This window comes from Panthera pardus, unplaced genomic scaffold (genome assembly GCF_024362965.1).
Source record: "Panthera pardus isolate Hobbes unplaced genomic scaffold, ASM2436296v1 HiC_scaffold_16, whole genome shotgun sequence".
In the NCBI taxonomy this organism is placed as follows: Eukaryota; Metazoa; Chordata; class Mammalia; order Carnivora; family Felidae; genus Panthera; species Panthera pardus.
The window spans coordinates 114,261,197-114,278,167 of NW_026526721.1; the positions used below are offsets into that span (position 1 = coordinate 114,261,197).

A 16,971-nucleotide genomic window follows, 5' to 3' on the forward strand; every position below is an offset into this window, starting at 1 on the left:
TGCAACTTTGTTCTTTAGTCTTGAGTTTGTTATTTGGGTCTTTTGCCTCTCCATATAAAATTAAAAAGAAAATTTTTTTAATGTTTATTTATTTTTGAGACAGAGAGAGACAGAGCATGAATGAGGGAGGGGCAGAGAGTGAAGGAGACACAGAATATGAAGCAGGCTCCAGGCTCTGAGTTGTCAGCACAGAGCCTGACATGGGGCTTGAACTCACGGACTGTGAGATCATGACCTGAGCCGAAGTCGAATGCTCAACTGACTGAGCCACCAGGCGCCCCTCTCCATATAAAATTTATAACCAGTTTGGTAATATCCACAAAATAACTTCCTGGAATTTTGACTGGGATTCTTTTGAATCTATAAATCAAGTTGAAAAGAACCTACATCTTGACAATATTGAGTCTTCTTACCCATGAACATGGAATATCTCTCCATTTATTTAGTTCTTCTTTGATATCTTCTACTAGAATTTTATTGTTTGCTTCATATAAATCTTGTACATACTTTGTTAGATTTATACTTAAGTATTTCATTTGGGGGGATGCTGAAGTAAATAGCAATGTGTTTTAAGCAAATTCCATTTGTTCACTGATGGTATATGGGAAAGTGGTAAATTTTTGTATATTAACCTTGAATCCTGCAGTTTTGCTATAATTGCTTATTAGCTCCAAGAGTATATATATATATATATTTTTTTTTGGTCAATTGTTTCAGATTTTCTACATAGATGATCACGTCATCTGTGAACAGTTTTCTTTCTTTCTTCCCAATATGTATACCTCTTATTTCCTTTCACTGTCTTCTTGCATCAGCTAGGATATCCAGTGTGATGTTGAAAAGCAGTGGTAAGAGGGAACATCTTTGTATTCTTCCTGATCTTAGTGGGAAAGCTTCAATTTCTCACCACTAACTATGATGTTAGGGTTTTTTTTTTTGTTTTTTATTTTTGTTTTTTTTTTATGGTGGCTCGTTATCAAGTTCAGGAAGGTCTGCATTTCTAGTTTGCTGAGGGTAACTTTTTTTTTTAACAATAAAGTTTGATGAACTTTCTATTATGAACATTAAGAGATGCCTTATTAGTAGTATTGTTACTTACAGCTGCATAGTACTCCATTGCATGGGTATACTATAGTTTATTTAACTGGGTCTTTGTTAATGAGTATTTAGGTTATTTCCACATCTTTTGTTACCACTAACAATACTTCAGTGATTACCTATATAAATAGATCATTTTGCCTGTGTAAAAAAATTCCTACAAGTTGAAATAGTGAATAAAAGCATGTATATACATTTGTTATTTTAATTACTAAATTTTACTCTACAGGGGTTGTACAAATTTATACTCCTATCAGGAATATATGAGATATTTGAAAAGTTGTATTTCTAATGCTATTCTCTCTCTTTTTTTTTTAATTTGCTTTCTTAATGTTTATTTATTTCTGAGACGGAGAGAGACAGAGCATGAGTGGGGGAGGTGTAGAGAGAGAGGGAGACACAGAATCAGAAGCAGGCTCCAGGCTCCACGCTGTCAGCACAGAGCCCGACATGGGGCTCGAACCCACAAACTGTGAGATCATGACCTGAGCTAAAGTCGGTCGCTCAACCAACTGAGCCATCCAGGTGCCCCTGAAAAGCTGTACTTCAATGTGGTTTTGATTTGATGAGTGAAGTTTAGCATATCTGTGTTTATTTCTTTTTATGTTTATTTATTTATTTAGAGAGAGAGAAACACTAGCAGGGGAGGGGCAGAGAGAGAGAGAATCCCAAGCAGGCTCTTCACTGTCAGAGCTATTATGTAGTAGCTCTCCATGTTATAGATTATCCATTTGTCTGATATGAATTGCAATTGTGTGTATGTGTATAGGCTATTTTAACACAAAGTAGATGCTCTGCTCCAGAGTTCACACATATGATTACTTGGGGGGCACCTGGGTGGTTCAGTCGGTTGTGTCCGACTTCAGCCCAGGTCATGATCTCACAGTTCGTGAGTTCGAGCCCTGGGTCGGGCTCTGTGCTGACAGCTCAGAGTCTGGAGCCTGCTTCAGATTCTGTGTCTCCCTCTCTCTCTGCCCCTCCCTAGCTCACGCTCGTGTGCACTCTCTCTGTCTCTCTCTCTCTCTGTCAGGAAATAAATAAACTTAAAAAAAAAAACATGATTACTTGGTAGGAATATTATGGCAGGTATTCTTGGATTAGATCTCTGGATCATATAACTTTTTTAAAGTTTTATTTATTTATTTATTTGAGAGGGACAGAGACAGTGCGAGTTGGGGAGGGGCAGAGAGAAGGAGAGAGAGAATCTCAAGTAGGCTCCACACTGCCAGTGCAGAGCCCAACGTGGGGCTCAAACCCATGAAACCGTGAGATCGCGACCTGAGCTAAAACCAAGAGTTGGATACTTAACTGAGTTCCCTAGGCACTCCAAGGCCATATGATTTTTAAAGTACATTCCCATTCTCAGCTTTTATGATTCACTGATCACACATTGCCTTATTTAGACTAGCAAACATAGGTTTGATTAACTATTTACTCTCCACATAAAGCAGTTTGCTTTAGCATGGTCTACTCAGCATCTCCTTAGAAGACAGAGCCTGAACACTTGGCAATCACACGTTTGTCAAGTATCCAGTGCCTCGCATCTTTGCACCATTTTCCTTAGGAAGAAGGAAGCAGCTGCAGCCTATCACCTTTGTGTACTTTGGCCCGAAGCCTGGCATCTTGGGAATTTATCCCGCATGCGTTTCAGAGGTATTTGGGCACTTTTAGAAGAAAGCAGAGTCACTAAAGGAAACAAGAACATTAAAGATTTATGCATCTTGTGTAATTTGGCGGCAAGAAACAAAGCCAGTTTCTGCTCAGCACTTAATCTAAGATGAGCTGAAAACTGCAAAGAAACATGTTTAAAGGTAATTAATAAATTTGTATAATATTTTTGTCAAATCACTCACACTCCACATTCTACAAGCAGCTTGAAAACATTTTTCTTACTAGAAAGATGAAAGCATTTGATATTTGTTTCCTAGAGGTGGAGGGACTAGAAGAGTCCGGGTTTTTGGAGTCCCCAGAAGATGAATCTGCACATATTGCACATATATTACCGACTGCTTGAAATCAGCAAGGCCTCATTTGGGACTTTGGACATGTCAAGAAACAGTATGGGGCTGATTGAAGTGAATGGCAATGAGAGATCAGCAATTGCCAGGGATTTTTGTTCAAGTGTTTTTTTTTTTTCTTTCTACTTTTTACTTTTTAAGTTTAACAGCAAGACCTCACTAACTTAGAGTACTTAAAGGCAGACATTTTTCTGAAAAGGAAGAAGTTAGTTCAGATGATATCAAACAGTTTGGCACTTCATTTTTTTTTCTTTTTTTTGAGAAGTTTTCCTTCTCTCAACTTTTTTCTAATCAGTTTTCTGAACCCTATAACCCTGCCCCTCACTTTTTCCCCTTCAAATTTCATCCTTCCCTATCTCCAGCAGGTCTAATCAAAGGAATATGTTCTTTTACTTTCTTTTCGCCTTCTTTCCTTGAGGGCACATCCCCTGTGTTTATGGACGACCTGACATTGTTCAAGAAGGATGAGTTCTGGATCCAAAAATAGTGCTAGATGCAGCAAAGTGCACAGTTGTGACTACAATGCTCCACTGGGAGGTGGTGTTAGGAGAGGCAAAAATGAACTTGGTTATTCTGGGCATTTGTCATGGCTGATATGAAGGCTGATCGGCTCCATAATGGAGCTGATGCTCTGGGAAACTGTGGACAAGCCAGGCCATGCTAGGATTCATGAAAGCCAAATAATAGTTGGGCCCACTATATTTGGCCCGCCATGAAGAACGCCCCAAGACACCCCACCGGTTATGCACCAGGTAGAAACAGCCAATCTTCTCTGTTGGTGAAAAAAGTGAGGAGGGTGGATGAGAGGGAGGGAGCAGGGGAGACGGAGAGAGAGAGATTAAAAAGCAGCAGCATTTCTTTTCTCTCCAAAGTTACAAGACTCCCAGGTTGAATTCACAATAAAAACAGGGAGGAGAAAGTTCAAATGGATATATCCCACGCATGGCATTAAAAATGGAGCCTGAGCATATGCAAACAGCATGTCGACTGCAGATCTGAGGTGATGGCGAGGCACGGGCTCTGGGGGTGAGAAATAAGCTTGTGCTGAGAAACCATCTGGGAAAACTCTTAGACTAATTTGAATTGAACCAAGCTGAGACCTTAAGCATTTCTTTCCAATGAGATCCAAGCCAAACAATGACACGAGCTGATGTTCGGTTGTGGAGATGCCCATGTGTCCTCGCCTAACAGCTGTCACGGTAAAGTCCACATCGCTCCTGAAAGCTAGATAATTAACTGCCGTTTTCTTTGAAGTCCATGGAAAGCTGCTTCCTACTGTGGTACATTTACAAGTTCTACAACTGCCATGTCAAATGTTCAGTGCCTTGACTGCATCAGTCCCACTAACTCCTTTAGATGTTCAGGTTTCTCAAAGGTATTCAAATCCCTGAAGCTGCTATGTGAGGTCTTTCAAGACAGGTGTTTAAAAAAATATGATGTATTTTTAAATCATTAGATTATTAAATAAGTTTGCCAAAAACATGACTAGGAGTCATGGATGCTTGTAGTTGATTTTTTTTTTTTTTTAACTGAGGGAGAGCTGTTTCCAAAGGCGTCAGATTTGGAGGAGTGGATATGGAGTCGTTAAATCTATAGAATTGTCCAGCTACTGCATCACGCTAAGAAACATGAATAAGAATATGTTAATAATTTTTTTAAAAAGTTTAATAAGGGGGCCAATTTCTCTTCTCTCCACATTAGAAGTTTCAAAATAGGCCTTGGGAATATTATTTATAAAAATATGCAGACGTAGGTTCAGAACAAAAATAAGTTTAAACTAGTGCATGTACGTGTTGAAGGTAACGGGGAAAAAAAGCACAAATGACCAGACAATCTGAGTTACCTGCATTCCACATATATCTCTCTGTGTCAATGTGGCAGTGCATCTCTGTAAAGGACTTTGGTTTCTAGCTCTTCATCATTCAAGCCAAAGTGAATATAATTTTACTTTGAGACTGTTGTAAAGGGAAAATAACTAACATGATAGTTTTAAAGATAATGCTTCATAGCATAAATGTGAAATGGATTACTAAGACTCTTTGTGAAATTACTTCAGTTAATTCTATATAGATTACACTATAGTAGGAAAAATGCCAGTGTTTTCACGCTGAGATTATTTGGTAAGGTTAGCAAAGGGTAATTGCCAGTTTGAGTTTATCTTTGTAGTAAAAATCAAATATGGACTGCACTGAGACAGAAATTCAGGACTTAACCTGTCCTATGGAAATCATCTGCACTGAGCAAAGCTTCATAGTTATTTTTCTTTTAAATTTATGTTGTTTTGCCTTTAGGGAGTTGATGGAAAGGCATTGTGAGTGTTTTTGTGGGTAAAGGTAAAATTGTTTCATTAAATGTTAATGGACTTAATAGTCCAGTTAAAAAGAGCCCATATATTAGCCTGTATCCAGCACTTAATGCTGACGTGGCTTATGTTCGGGAATTGCATTTGGCCCACAGAGCTGAACATCATATGTGAGCATAGGTTAGTAACGGGTTTTGTTCTTTTGCTATAAGGAAACAACCATTCTGTTTATAAATGACTCTGGTTTTTAACAAAGCAGCTATTTCTGATGAAACCAATTGGTTTATTTTGGCCCAAAGAAAGATTCGGACATCTGTTTGAACATTAGGAACACAGCATGGCTCACTGGACCCAACAACTGAATAGAATGTGAGTTATAAAAAGTCCATAATGTGTCTCAAACTTTCTTTAGCACCTTCACTACAAAGTGAGTTAACAATACTACTGGGAGGAATTGCTGATTTTAAAGTATTCTGCAAATGTGCAAGAGATTTTTGTTGATTTTTTTTTTTTTTTTTTTTAGAAAGGGAACTATTAGACTACAATAAAGCTGTGTCTTGAAAGCTGCATTTTTTTTTCTTAGCTTGTGTAAGAGATTTAAAGCTGTGCCATTCCTAGGGCACCTGGGTGGCTCAGTCGGTTAAGCATCTAACTCTTGATCTCAGCTCCGGTCATGATTTCCCAGTTCGTGAGTTCGAGCCCCACATCAGGCTCTGTGCTGATGGTGTGGAGCCTGCTTGGGATTCTGTTTCTCCCACTCTTCCTGCCACTCACCTGCTTGTGCTCTTTCTCTCTCTCAAATATTAAATAAACTTTAAAAAATAAAGTTGAGTCATTCTTTCAGATGAGATGAGAATATATATATATATATATATATATATATATATATATATATATATATACATATATATATATAGTAGTTTTGAGCAGTTAAAAGTAGATTATATAGAGAGAGCAAGGCATGCAGGCTCAGCATAGCTCATAATTCCACTTGACCTCCCTTATTCTTATCTTCAGGAATCACCAAATTATGTGGCTGTGGATACATTGTTGCCAGCTCTTTTGCAATCAAACAACACTCATTTTAATATATCTATAAATATTTGGAAATAGAAATGCCTCATGGCACATGTGGCTATGAACCATATGGAGTACATGCAGACTGAGAACCTGATAATGCACGAGGGTCTCTATTTCCTCCTCCTGCTTTATAAAATGCTGAGGAAGTCCATGATCACAAGATAACATGAAATGACAGCTTAAAGGACTTTTGTTCATTCATTTAACATGCAGTTTTGAGCACCACTTTTTGCTTCCACCAAAAGAAATGTAAAATCTGCACAAAAGTCTGTAACTGCCTTTAGCTGCAACAATTCTAGCATTACAGGTATGGATGGATTCATAGAAAAGAACTCAGGATAAGCAACATATGCAAAATGATGACAGAGATGGCAAGACTAGACATGGAGAGCTTGAGACTCACCAACATGACCTTGAGGAAGCAACTGTGTGTTTAGCAAATGAGGGATGGGCTGATAACTTGAGAGACTCCTGCTCACTCTATGCCTCTCTGGATAAAAACAGAAATCACCGCTGACGATTACCCCAGGACAACGAGGGAGATCGGCACGCTGGGTCCTCCCAGTGTCATGAAATTTTCTAAAATTCCCTCTTGTTTTTAGCTAATTCAAGTGCATAACATTGTATAATGTTTGAGTGCTTTGAAGGCTGCTAGGCACTTGATAAATGCAAGGCATATTTATTGAAAGACCGTATCTCTTCAGGATATAAAACACAATCCATGGATAAGTTTCTAAGTTCAAGTCTCCACTTTGAACTTCTTTTAGAGACAAATGGGGGAAATCAGGAAAGAAAGAACACAAAATAAAATGAAAAATTAGCCAAGCCAAGCCTGCATAGATATTCATCTACCTCTCGAATTTTATAGAGTTGTTACCTTTAGGGAATCTAGATAAAGCTATTGCCTTCGTGACCAGAGAATGCTTGGTTCTTCAAGAGTTTTTACATGTTAATGCAGTAATTTCATCAACATTCAGAACCATAAAGCCGGTCAGTTGTGGGAACACAACAGAACAAAATAATACCTAAAGTTTGTTTCTTCCTTTTGCCAGGTGACTTTCTAAGCTTTTTACATATACTAACCCATTTAATCCTCACGGTGATCCCCAGAGAGGTACTGTTATTCTTGCTTCATGGATAAGGAGATCAAGGCACAGAGAGGGCAAATGACTTGCCTGATGTCACTTAAATTACAAATGGCAAGGCTGGGATTTGAACCCACGCACTCCATTTTTATGGCCTATGCTTATGTCCACAGTAACATAGCTGCCTCCTCACGTGACTACTGATTTGTCATTTTTACAGTGACATGCACCAGTAGCTAATAACCAAGAGTTTTCACTTGGCATTTAAGCCAAGCACTGCTGCACTGGAGGCAGGACCAACTTTATCTTTTAGGCGCTGTAAGCCCGGGCGTAAGGCCCGAGAAAAAAATGTAAGTTTCTTTTAAAATCAGAAGAAAAAGAAATGAATATACTCTAACCTGGTTCATATTTGACTTTATATTGGCAACACCATAACTTATATATTTTTAAATGTGCCCAGGAATGGCATAAGGTGGGCCTGAACGAAGGGTGGAGTAGAGGCAGAGAGGCTGTGGGTGAAGGGGCCTTCAGGGCGAAGGGGCTGTGGCAAAGGCTGCCACCAGAGGCTCCTTGTGTGATCCCTTCCCTCCCGGTGACGGGCTCCCATGCAAACTGCTGCAGAGCACATTTTTGGCAAAGCTGCTCAACTCACCAGACCTTTGCATTCTCTCTGAAGCACTGCCCCTCCCTCTTGCCTTTGTCCACCAGGTGGATACTGGCTCTTACCCACCCTTCGCCCACAGGCTGTACTGAGACGGGCTTGCGAACAAGTTTCACTGCTGGCCTGCAGCTGGATTTGGTCTGGTTTGTACAGTTGTTGTTTTTTTTTTTAATGTTTATTTATGTTGAGAGAGAGAGAGAGAGCACACGAGCAGGGAGGGGCAGAGAGAGAGGGAGAGGAGAGAGAGAATCCCAAGCAGACTCCATGATGTCAGCACGGAGCCCAACACAGGGAGCAAACCCATGAACTGTGAGATAGTGACCTGAGCTGAGTTTAAGAGTCCGACGCTTAAATGACGGAGCCACCCGCCTGCCCCTGGTCTATACGGTGTTTTAACAAGCCATAGTTAGTTGTCAACATTAGAAAAAGGGAGGGGGTGGATTTCACATAGAAAAGTGGCTTTTGGGCTTCTTCGGGAACATCAGCAGACTTGGCAGGAGGAAGGTGGGCCATGTTGCCGGGGCTCACTGGAGCTGTTCGCTTCCGTCCCCTCCTAGCTCTGCCTGGCCCTGTAAACCTAGAATTTCAACCTTTGCCCTAAGATATACAAGACAGCTTGAAGTATTATCTTTCCTTAGAATTCCTGTGGGCTCACGGAGAAGGAAGAAAGCTGTACAAATTATCCAATAACGAAGGAATTCGAGGCTTCAGCTAGTGGAAAGACCCGGAGTGTACACGGGCCTCTGCATCTCGTGTCAGGAAAGGCCTTTGCCTACTGTCATCATGAGCAAGTCTTGTCCTGAGCCTTCATGGGGGGGGGGGGGGGGGAGGGGGTGTAACCAGAGCAGCCTGGCTCTCCAGGAATCAAGGTAAGAGAAAGGGCAAAGTTAATGATTTGCCACCCAGCCCCGCCCAGCCACCTACACACCCACCTGTTCCTTCAAGTGCTTCATCTTGCCGAAACCAGATGAAATGTGAATTGAATACAGAATTCTTGCATCCTTTATTTTAAACCTAATTATGATTATTATGATTTTGAAAGATAGGACTTCAAAGACTCTAGCAGGTGCTAATTTCAAAGAACACACATAAAATATTGTCCAGACAGTTCAGTTCTGCCGGGCAACTGTGTGCAAGGCCATCAGGCATTTAAAGGTGGAAGGAATTTTTACTTTGGTTTCTTGTTAGAAACGTTTTGACTCACGAATGAGATTTTATATTTTCTCCGTAACAATGCAAGATTTATGAACTTCGCCTATGTTTTTACTGGCACCCATGTGAGCTTTCTGTGTAGGAAAAAAATATTGCTGTTGCCCACCTGTTGATATTGGTACTGAAGACTGAAGAAATGTATCTTTTCACTTTTATAAAGCTCTTCAGATCTGTTAGCATTCCCTACTAGAAGTCCACATCGCTGTGCACAGTTTCTACATTTTATTCAGTCACGTTGATAGCATTTCCCTAGAAAGTTTGTAGTTACGTATACTCAGTGCTTAAAATAAATATGTAAGATATCTGATTACTTAGGTAGCTAGTTACTGAATATAGGGGTGAACAAAATAAGATGTCGGAGACCATGCTGCTGGGCTAACTTCCTCCGAATGACAGGGAAAATGACCTTGCATCGAATAGCCCCTTTTGTCTGCAGAAAAAGGACGGCTTCACTGACATAATACGATCATTTTATTTTGTTTTTTCCCCCAATTCAATGCCTAACAACCTAGAACTTTTTCTGTGTTAGTATTTATTGACCACATATAATATAAAGAATGGCTTGTAAATACATGACACTCAAATGATGTATAGGATGTAGAGACCTGGTTCCCGGCCTCAACGAATTTAGTATAACCGGTGAGCTAGGACTAAGGAAGGAAGCTCTGAGCCTTATATAGTGTTGTACATTAGGCAGTAAATTGGAGATATGTTTGCAACTTAGTGTGCCAGCTGTTCAAGAGAGGAGACAATCTTTTTGGGAGGGGCTACAGTGGGTCTTCGGCTGGGCTTCAAGGCTTGAGAGTGAGGACACCCAGTATACAGCATGATGGGGGGGGAGGTTGCTGGAGTTGGGCAGGTGGGAACAGAGACACAGAGCGATGGAGTGGAGGCCAGATTGAGGCAGGAATGGAGGAAAGGCACGCTAAGGAGCTTTGTCCCATAGGTAATGCTAAGCCATTTTTATGCAAGGGAGGAAAAGATTTGATGAAAGCAATGCTCTAGGAAGATTAATCTGGAAGCTTAAAGTGATTAGAGCAATAGATGCTGCTGCACGGGTTTGGAAGGCCAGTTAGGATGCTCTTCAGTAATCCAGGCATAAAGCGAATGGAGCCTGCATTCCAGTGGGAGAGTGGGGAGAGGGTGATTTTAGAGAATCATCCTTTAGAAAAGATAACCAAATATAGCGGGATGAAGCAAGGAAAGGGTTGGAGGAGTAAAAGGCATCTGTAGTTTCCATGCTGGAGGGGAATAAGAACCGAGAGCCGTGCCCTACCCCTCATCCCACTTGCTCACTTTGTCCAGCCACACAGATATCCTTGCTGCTCCTTGAACAAGGCCTGCAAAATCCCACCTCAAGGCCTTTCTACTTGCCAGTTTCTCCATCCTGAACTTTCTTCCCCCAGCTATCCACCTGACTTGCTTCCTCACTCTCAGTCCCTATCTTGCCTCTCCCCGCATTTATTTTACCTTCCTAATTTGAAAACTGAAAATTTCAACCAATACACTAAACATGAAAATATTACTCTCCCCTAAAGTTCTTGCAGGTTCACAGACATTGCTAAAAGGTACCCTCATTAGAGAGGCCCTCCCTGACTACTCCATTCCTCTCTTTCCCCTTACGCTGCTTGATTTTTCTTAGTATGTTTCCTCATCTAACAATATATTATGTATTTAGTCATTTGTTTGGTTATTTTCTGTTTTGTTTGTTACTAGGATGTGAGGGCAAATGGACAAAGACTATGCCTCATTTTTTTTTTTTAACAGTTATTTATTTTTGAGAGACAGAGAAAGACAGCGTGATCGGGGAGGGGCAGAGTGAGGGAGACACAGAATCTGAAGCAGGCTCCAGGCTCTGAGCTATCAGCACAGAGCCCAACCTGGGGCTTGAACCCAACGAACTGTGAAATCATGACCTGGGCCAAAGTCAGACGCTTAACTGACTGAGCCTCTCAGGCAACCCAAGACTGTGCCTCAGTTTTAACTCTGCCCTTAACACTGTACCTGGCACATAGGTTCTCAACAGATAGGTGAATTAAGTAAATGAAATAGGAAAGTTAAAAAAGGAGGCTAATTTGGGCAGAAGAAGAAAAGGAAGATGATGAGTTACCTTTAAACATAGATCAGCTTAGGGGCTGGATGGCTCAGTCAGTTGAGCATCTGACTCTTGATTTCGGTTCAGGTCATGATCCCAGAGTCATGGGATTGAGTCCCTTGTCAGGCTCCCCACTGAGCATAGAGCCTGCTTAAGATTCTCTCTCTCTCTCTCTCTCTCTCTCTCTCCCCCCCCCCCCACACACACTCTCTCTCTCTCTAAACAAACAAACAAACAAACAACCTCCCCCCAAAACCCAACTTAAAAAAAAAGAAAAAAACACGGATTAGCTTAGAAGAAACAATAGTTTAGATGGTGGGTGGCAGGATTACAAGGCTAGGGACCCCGTTTGGTGCTCTCTAGGTTTACCTTCTTTATAAGTATCAGAAGAACCTCTCCTAAGACAGTCCCCTTCTCTGGGTGGTTATCTCAGTGTTTTTCACCTTCCTTTAAGAGTCCAGTTTTCCCCGTGTGGCCTATCTCTTTCCCGGGAGAGATGGGGAGAGAACAGCTTCAGAATAGGGTATTTACCCAGAAGCTGCTGAGTCTCCAAGAGAACATCCTAGAAACCACATTTTATATCATGTGCGTCCATCAAATAAATATCTGATGCTTCCCAGAAATTTGAAATCTGCTTATTGGGATGATCTACTACAAACTTTTTGAAATGTATTTGATATAGCCCATAATAATCCAAGCGAGACCCAGAACAAAAACAAGGCACACCTGTAGCTCATTTGTTTCCACTCTTTCGATGGCTCCAATTCCCACTTTTGCCAGGAGCATATTAGGATCACCTGCCAAACTGACTTACGATTTAATGAAGCATCTCACGTACATGCATTTGGTTCTCCAAAATAATCCCTTTAAGAAAACACATTTTTCCTTTTCAAATGCAGTTCACAGCCTTTTCTTGATATGAACCACTTTCTAACATTACTACTGACTATATTGAAATGAATGAATACATTATAAAGCACTTTATCTTTATTGCTGCCTGAAGTGATCCACAGAGAGTATAATTGCCAGCTGTGTATCCTAGGCACATAATTTCATTACCAGGCTCTTATGGAGCCATCAGTCCTGTGGATGGTCCTCTGCCTGACAAACCAGCCACAGAATTCCAAACTTGACTTAATGTCAAGTGCAGTATTGAGGTCAGTTCACCCTAGCCTGAATCCAGGAGATGCTACAGAAGCCTGGGGTGCCTGGGCCATTCTTAGAGTCTGCTCAAAAAGCCTGTCATGTTTCTGATAACCTGAGGACACAGCTTCTGATCAAAGGGTCCCTCTAGGATGAAGTTTAACTATGTTTCCTTGGACTGTCCACAAATATTCTTAACAGGTGGTAACCCTAATTTTAATTCTCTAATCATATTTGTGTTCAAGGCAAGGGCCAATCACCTTTCAGAAGTGGGGTGGTGAGGAGCTTAATACTGTTGTGGTCTTCGTGTGGGGGCTGGGGGTAATCCAGTTTCTCTCAGTTTCTTGAAATATCACTTAACCTACCAACTGGAGATTAGTCCCAATTAGAGGGAGTGTGGGTGGTTAAAACATTTCTGCCAGCACACAAATATACCCTGGCTTCACACTTGGCTATGAATTTCTGTGGAATTATAGGAATTTAGAGGTAACCTTGTTCAGATCTCTCATTTCATAGATGAGGGATGAGAACTCACATTTACCTAGACCTCTTGAGTGTCTAGTGCAGTTAGGAGATTTTCATTTACTCTTTAGTTGGCTGATGAGGGAACTGATGATACCTTTGCCTGAGCATGTACAAAACATCACAGTCCTGAAGGAAAAAGAGTTTTGATTAAAGAGGAGAGAAAGGGGCACCTGAGTGGCTCAGTTGGTTAAGCGTCCGACTTCGACTCAGGTCATGATCTTGCAGTTTGAGATGCGAGTTCGAGCCCCACGTAGGGATCTGTGCTGACAGCTCAGAGCCTGGAGCCTGCTTTCCGATTCTGTGTCTCCCTCTCTCTCTGCCCCTCCCCCACTCGTGCTCTGTCTGCCTCTCACAAAAATAAAAACAAACATTAAAAAAGAAAAAGAAAAGAGGAGAGGATAGGGGTGCCTGGGTGGTTTAGTCAGTTAAGTGTCTGACTCTTGATCTTGGCTCGGGTCATGATCTCACAGTGTGTGACTTCGAGCCCTGCTGACAGTGCAGAGCCTGCTTGGGATTCTGTCTCTTCCCCTCTCTGCCCCTACCCTGCTCATTCTCTCTTTCTCTCTGAAAATAAATAAAATTAAATGAAAATAAAGAAATACATTTACGTAAAGGAGAGGGTAAGAAGAGGAGTAGCCTTGGGGCAGGGCAGATATGGATGAGTTTGCTGGAAGATGGAGGAAGGGTGACAGAGGGAGGTTGCCCAGGATACACTGAACACACTCTGTACCTCAGTGAAAGACACTGGAAGTACAATCTCTGAGCCCACACCAGGACTGCCTTTGCCACAATATTCCAGGCTGTTGGTGTGCACTTTCAAGGTAAGTTTGGAATCTAGAGAGGTGCGTTCCACCTCTCAAAAGATAACGTGCTAACAACTGCTATGTGTATGATGTATCTTTATTTAAATTAATTTTTACAATCACCTTGGAGGTTGGTATGGTCCTTATTTTAGAGATGGACATTTCTTGGCCAGGTTCTCCCAGCAAATGGCAGATCTGGGATTAGAATCCAGGTTTGTCTGGCTCCAAATTCATGCGACAGAATTTCAAATGAGTAATTTAATCTCTCCTCATTAAAAGTAGATGAAGGGGCACCTGGGTGGCTCAGTCGGTTAAGCGTCCAACTTTGGCTCAGGTCATGAGCTCATGGTTCGTGGGTTCAAGCCCTGGGTCGGGCTCTGTGCTGCCAGCTCGGAGCCTGGAGCCTGCTTCAGACTCTGTGCCTCCCTATCTCTTTGACCCTCCCCCACTTCCACGCATGCATGCTCTCTCTCAAAAATAAACAAATAAAACACTAAAAAAAAAAGTAGACTCAATGACCTGATCCCTCCATTTTTAGGCTGTTTAAGTCAGTGCAGAGCACAATAGCACTGAGCATAACAGCATCGGAGGAAACAACCAGCAATAAGATAAGATGCCCCTTCAGCTTTTTCTAAATTCATGGTCTTAAGTACCTGTGTCATGTTTGTTAGCCTTCCAAATTCCTGGTGTAGTCTCCTTGAGTCCAGATGTCCAGCAACAATTTATGACCTATAATTAAACAGAATCCCCTCTCCTTATCATACCCTTCAGATAGAGTCCTACCACACGAAACACAGCATCCCAAAACACTTCTCTTTGATTTAATGTTGACAGTCATTCTTGTTCTCATTGATTAATATAATCATATGAAAATATGGTACTGAGTGCCCTTAAAAGTCCACCAAGAAGAAAAATGTAATTAGGCCATACCGGGGTAAAGAAGTAAGTCTTGGGAAGGTGGCAGAAAGAGGAGGAAAGACGAATTCGGGACTGAGCAAATGTCACAGACTAACCAGGCAGGTTTTACCTGCATGGGGTGTGTGAGGGCATGTGTTTATCTGAAACCCTGGAAATCCTCCAGATTCAGTCCCACGAGCTATGTGACAACGGGCCGTCTTTGAAAGGAGCAAGGACACATCACTTTGGTTGGAATTCCTGGTCAGAGAGTGTGTGAGGAAAGATAACAGGCTGGCTTCCAGGTCTGATTAGCCCTCTCCGTGGGTGCACCTGGCAAAAAGAACTCACTATGGGTGGATGTGTCCAGGGACGGGGGCTGGGGGGCTTTGGGCCACAGAGGGGAAAGGACGCACACAGGAAACATCCAAGACTTTACCAGTGTTGTTCTGCCGGGGGATTCCTTGGAGCCTGTAGCTCAGGTTTGCCAGAGTTGCCAAAGACAAACGCTTTCCCCTGCTGTCCCTTTCACTTCCCAAGTTAAGAAAATGTTAAGTCAACACAGAGGCTCCTAGGAAATGTCCAGCTGTCCTGCGAGGGCAGCTCATCTCTGTCCTGGAGGACCATGACTCTGCACTTCTTAAGGAACAGGTTGTTTGTTTGCTCATGTGTATCTATTTGTTTATATATCTTCAATACCCCTCCTCGTTTACTGGAGAAAACCTAGCTTTCTCAGTATGTAGCTGCAAAGCACATGATGGGGAAGATGTGGGTGTTTATAGCCATCTGTGGCCTTGAACATATTACCAGAGTCATTTGGATTTCTGTGGCTTTTTGTATGAAGCGAATCTCATAGGTAAATACAGAAATATTATATTCTTCGTTGAGCAACATCACATCACCATCTTCTTAGAAGAGATGAAAGTCTTTCACCTTACAGCTCGTTCTTTCACTGTGAACAATCTTTTCTAACAGGACTTTCTTGGGATCACAGAATGTTACAACCAGAAGGGAGATAATGAATGAAAAAAAGAACTTTTCCACTGTAAAGGTCCATTCAAACACAGAAGTCCTTACAAATGCCTATATTAGGGGGAAAAACATCCAAATCCCCATGCTGCATTTGGAGTCTGTTTTCTGTTTGTTCTGTTCTCAGTAGGGAGAACAGCTCATTACTGTCCTGGGCACAAGCCTTTTATATACTTGAAAACCATTGCTGGCTAACCCTGTAACCCTCTCGCCTCTGAACGGAATTACCTTGGCTCCTTTAACCTCTCCTGATCTTTATTCCTCAGACCTCTAATCTCTTCTGCGGTTTTCTGTGAACTGACTCCAGTTTCTCCCTCTCCCCTATTAATTGCAGCCCCGAGGAAGGGTCTGCCCTGGTTTGTGTGGCTGAGCAGGGAAGACGGGAATGGAGAGGCGGGCAGTGACAGCAGAACTTGTTAGTGGACAAACACAACAGAAAACGGGGGAGGAGTAGGCAGTCTTTCCAGAAGTTAGAAGTCAGACTTCGCCACCAAATCATTTTCATTTCAGAGCTTTCCAAACAATGGCACACAAGTACATCAGTGAACCATTTGCTTACCAAACATTTAACAAGGCTTTGCTATAGGCCCGGCACTATAGGCCTGGGATCCAGGACACTGCCAATTCTTGGTCCCCAGGCAGAACCCTGCCTGCGGACGGTATATGTTTTGCTGTCATAAGTTAAGTCTGTGTTTTAATTGGTTACCGGTATTTTAAATTTAAGAGATTACACCTACAATTTCACCTACAATTTTCAGTTTCTTTCAAATCCTGAAGGTTGGGGAATATGAGGCTTGTGTGTCAGGCCTGGGATCGTGTGCTAGAGCTGAGTAGTAGCTCCCCCATACGAGTGGGGAACTGCCTTCAGTTTTCCTAAATCCCATCTGGCCCTTTGTTATGGACTGAACCGTGTCCCCCAAAATTCATGCTTTGAAGCCTGAATCCCAGTGTGACCATATGTGGAGATAGGGCCTTCAAGAAGGCAATTGGAGGCAGGGGGACGGGGTGCCTGGATGGCTCAGTTGG

The 16,971-nt window shown here is 41.9% G+C and overlaps 1 protein-coding gene across 1 annotated transcript in view; it reads right to left on the minus strand.

The window, feature by feature from the left end:
- Positions 1–16,971, minus strand: part of GYG1 (glycogenin 1) — a 75,559-nt gene that overhangs the window by 48,083 nt on the left and 10,505 nt on the right. The gene's annotated exons all lie outside the window — the stretch shown is intronic.